Source organism: Juglans regia, chromosome 7, assembly GCF_001411555.2.
Source record: "Juglans regia cultivar Chandler chromosome 7, Walnut 2.0, whole genome shotgun sequence".
NCBI lineage: Eukaryota > Viridiplantae > Streptophyta > Magnoliopsida > Fagales > Juglandaceae > Juglans > Juglans regia.
In genome coordinates, this window is record NC_049907.1 from 16,820,470 (window position 1) to 16,825,474 (window position 5,005).

The following is a 5,005-nucleotide window of genomic DNA, read 5'->3' on the forward strand; positions in this document are numbered from 1 at the left end:
CATCAATATCCACTTAATCGAATTCGTACTGAAGAAGAAAATTTATCGAATAAGTATTATGATAATTATAGAACTCAATAAAAATTAATATTCAAAATATCTAAAATACCAACAATATTTTATAAATAAAATAAATACATTGGTTACTAAAATTTTCCTAAAATAAGTCATAAAAAACTTATCTCTTAAGAAAAATAGATTTACTTCCTTTAATTAACAATATTATCAAAATAAAATATAATATTTATTGAAACTTAAAACAAAATCCTATTTAAATATAAACCCAACAAAAAAAACTTCTCAACCGAAAACTAAAATCGGGAACTTTCCATATATATATATATATATATATATATATATTAGGTTAAAACTAGTAAGTATCCAAGTTAAAACTTTACTTATATATACATACATATATATATATATATATAAATACACCTTATACATAAAACAAATGATAAACATACACAAGAATAATAGAAAAAATGCAGCGGCGGCAAGGACTCATCGAGAAGGTAAAGTGCGATGGCGCAGTGTGCGATGGGAGGTGGTGCACTCGGTGGCTATGCACTGGACGAGAAATAGAGAGAGAGATGCACGGTAAGAGAGATAACGGAGAGAGAGAGAGCTTACAGGATGAGCAAGCCGAACGTGAGAGAGAAAACAGAGAGGGAGATTACCATGTGGCAGAGGTGGCATGAGGCGGACTTGGGGTGACGGAAAACTTCACCGGCTATTTCTGGAGCCACAACGTGAAGGAGCTCTCGGTGGGTAGTGGTTGTAATGGCTCAAGGTAGGAGGAAACACATCCTCTATTTCGGGAGTGAAGAATAGAGGCTTGCGGGATGGCTGTCGAAGGCTACACTGGTGGGTTCACGGCTGGGTCACAGTGGCGGCGTATGGCAGCATTGAGGAGGAGCATGCGGCGACTTGACCTCCTTGGGTGGCTGCGTTTTCCATGAGATGGTTGGGTAAAACCGTGAAGATGTAGGTTGGCTTTTGGCCGTGCGCGGAAAAGTCTCTTGCCGTGCGATCCGCGTGCTTTGCGTCTCCCGTGGTGCTACCCGTGGTGATGATCCTCCTCTGTTGATCATGGGTGGTGCACTGCAGAAGTGCATGGTGTGGGGTGGAGGTCAGGGTAGTTGGTGACGGCAATGTGGAGTGCAGCTATGCATAGGTTGCTGCGGCCACTTCTTCAGAGAGAAAAATATGCCTTTAGAGTTGATTAAAACCCCAGAAGATCACATACGTGCATGAGATAGTGCCGTGCATGGGAAAACAAAACAAATAAATAAAATAATAATTAAAGTCCAATAATAAAATTATTCATTAAAACAAAGTGTAATTTAAATGCAAACACTAATTAATATTAAGAAAGCACCTTAAAGTAAATTTCACAACTAAAAAAAATTATAAAATAAATCTAACAAGAAATCTGATAAATTTTAAAACAAGAAAAATAATATTTAAAGTAATTAAAATATTCCTTCATTAAAAAAATACACAAAAAAAATACGGGGTATTATAATGTCAAGAGAAGAGCTTAATCAAAAGAAAATGACTTTGGCTTTGGACAATATACTTCATATTCTACAGGGTATTGTGGCAAGTGCTTTTGAGGATTGTAATTTTTGCTTTAATTGTTGGAACTTAGATCGATATACCAATTTATGTAACCAAAGTTTCTGGACAAAAAAATCTCAAGCGACCATACCCGATCGAGGTACGATAAACAGATATGCAATGCAAAATAACATAGCACTCTTTATCACAATCTCACGGATCAACCAACATTCCACCACATTACAGTTTTTTCACATACAGACAATGCCTGAAATAATAAAGGAGTTAAAGAATACTTGAGTAAATCTTCATGTATTTCTTCGATTTCCATGTGCCAACACAATTTATAAGTAGCAATGCAAGCACCATTATACATCACACATGATAAAGGATCAAACAGTCTAGTCTCCATCCAAAATAAAGTTTCTATCATTTTACAAGCACCATAGCACAGCGTCAATAAACCTAAAACTATCACAAATTCTGACAGATCACAACTGTAATATTTCTAAAAGATAGTTTTAACACAAGAAAATGAAACTTATTATATTGAGTATGATACATGACTCAGAGTGCATCAAAGCCCGAGATGCACACCACTACCTTGTCGGTTCCCTCTCCAAGATTAAATAGTTCTAACAATCTTTAGTTTGAACTGCTCTGTTCTGTTCCATCAAGTTCAAAACCAGTAAGTAAACTAGCAACCATCTTTCACTACAAGCTTGTTGCAATAATTTGATGTTAAATGATGCCAAATTAGGATAGAGCATTACTGTAATTGCAGCAATAAGCAAATTATAATTAAGTAATAAAAGTTAGTAGGAGTTCAATGTAACAGGACTTTTTAAGGGAACAAAAGGGTCATGTATAACCAGCAGCAATTAATTGAAAAGCCCATGTGTTCAAATGAGACAGATTTATAGTCCTAATGGGTGGGAGAAAAGCAAAACATGTTGCCAACACCAAACAAAGATAATGCACATTGCACAGGACATTGCAACAGCTATGATCAGCATCCTTGCAAAAGTTTTGTCGAATATGGTCATGTAGTGAATAAATCAGCTAGTTTGTCACCTAAATTGTATTTCACAGGAGAAGAAACAACCCTTAAGCCAAAATTTAAATGTTCTTGTAACCCACTCTAGTTTATAGGCTATAGAGAGTTAAGGAACCTCTATATGCATGATGCATTGTCGTATAGAATAATGCAGGGCTTGGTTTAGTTGCACAAACCAAAATAACTACAGGATAGCATATGCATTAACACAGTAATTAGGTGATTAACAACAAAAACAACGTGTAATTCGGTCCATAAACAGAGACAGAGACTTGTCAGGTAGCGATAAAAGTGCAACATCAAAAAATTTCAAGTTAATTCTGCCCCCAACAAAACCCATACCAAAACATTCCATCAAAAACTCATCAAATCAGGCCATTTCCACACATTCAAAGCCTTTCCCATTGAGAAAGACAGGTAAGCGTCGACGCTTGCATACCGGACCTGCTCTTCGCTAAGCCAGTAATTATCCCAAGCACTCCTACCAATACGCTCGGGCTTCTCCACGTCCTTGAAACCCAAAATACGGCCTGTCAACTCCTCCATCGAGAGACTCCTACTCCAGCCCTTCGTCCGGATGAAAATATCCTATCTCACTCGATATTTTTTTTTTTTTTAAATAATATTTTTATTATTATTTATTATTTTTTCTGCTCATTTATTTATACATCTTTAATTTCTCATTTTTTTTCTTTCTAAAAAAGAGTAGAAGAAAATTTTTAACTTATTTTTTCATATTTTCATAATTATTTAATTATTTATTATACCTATATTTTCGATTTTTCATCAGTAACAACTTTTTTTAACAATAATATTTTAAAAAAATCATATTTTTTCAAATGATCAATTTTTAGAAAAAATAAAAATAAAAATGAATCATCTCAATAGTGACATTTTTTTCAAATCTCAACTATAACAAAAAATAGCATGATAAAAAGTATAGATGATTGAAAGAAAAATTTGTTTTATGAGTTAGAATAAAATATTTGTAAAAATTGATTTAAGAATAAATAATAGATCTCCATATTTAGAGAGTCACTGTTCAAATCCTAAACTCTTTTCCTAAAATAGGTAACCGGATGAAAATGAATTTTTGTCAAAAAGATAAAAAAAAAAAATCTGCTAAAAATTAGAAAATTTGATAGTATAAGCATATGGATGCGGATGCTCTTAAACCGTTCAGATTTTCAAAATCTTGGCTAAATTTTGGCAAATAAAAAAATAAAGCATGCATGTACTTATTAAAATAAGACTTGTTTTATGAGTTTTTTTTTTTAATTAGATTTTATTTAAATATCAAATTTAATAATTTTTAATATATTTGATAGGTAAAGAAATAAGTTTTTTGTAATTTTTTTTTAAATATGGTTAGCATTTTTCAATTGAGAAATTTTATATATAACTAACGAGAGGTGATGCTATTGTGATTTAAAAAAAAAAGATAATTTAATGATTTTAATGTTATTACATTTCAGGTCAGAAAATGAAAACAAGACGTGTATATCATACCACTACATCCCACGTGCATTTTATTACTCTATTTTAATAACTTTTATTTTATTATATAAATAATTTTATAATTTAATATACTATAACGTCATTTGTGAATATATTTTTATGAAGAAAAATAATAAACACACATAACTTTTTACAACATTTTACACAACAAAATTTTTTTAAAAAAAATTATTTTTGTTAAAAAACTTGTAAAATTAACATCATTTTATCAAAATACCTTTATTTTATAACATGTCTTGTGAAATATGTGGTGTAGATATTATTACTATATATATATATATATATATATATATATATATTATAGTCTATGAAACTACAATACTGGTGCGGGGAAAGTGGGTTTGTAAATGAAAAAATCTACACAATCTTTCATTATTCACATAATTTCTACACACCACATTTTTTTAAATTTTTATTATTTTTTCTTTTATCAAGTATTTAATATATGAATAATGAATAGAAGAATTGAATTAGTTTAAAAAAATAAATTCAGAATTTTTAAAATAAAATTTAAAAATTTAAAATTTTAAAAAATATTATATGCATGGATGTAGAAAAGATTATGTAGCATTACTCTTTAGAGATTGTGTAAAGATAGTGTCAAAAAGTTAAATAAGTTAAGCAAGCATATGGTTAACTTCGCTAAATTAGTAGGTTTTCATTTAAAGATGGCTAGCTGCCCTAGCAAAATTAAATGTTTTTTTATTTTAATTAGTCGGATCTGAGTTCAATTAACATCACGTTTATACATAATAGTAATATACCTTAATTGAATATGTTTGAGTAGATAAAGAGGATAATCAACTCAACTCAACTCATCTCAGCTCATCTCAGCTCATCTCAACTCATCTCACTACTATTCAGCAA

The 5,005-nt window shown here is 30.9% G+C and overlaps 1 long non-coding RNA gene across 1 annotated transcript; it reads right to left on the minus strand.

Annotated features, from left to right (window-relative positions):
- Nucleotides 1-1,970: 1,970 nt before the first annotated feature.
- Nucleotides 1,971-3,193, minus strand: LOC118349060. Its single transcript, XR_004802037.1, has 2 exons — nucleotides 2,963-3,193; nucleotides 1,971-2,228 (listed from the first exon to the last, which is right to left on the minus strand). It is a non-coding gene; the product is annotated as an uncharacterized LOC118349060 (long non-coding RNA).
- Nucleotides 3,194-5,005: the final 1,812 nt, after the last annotated feature.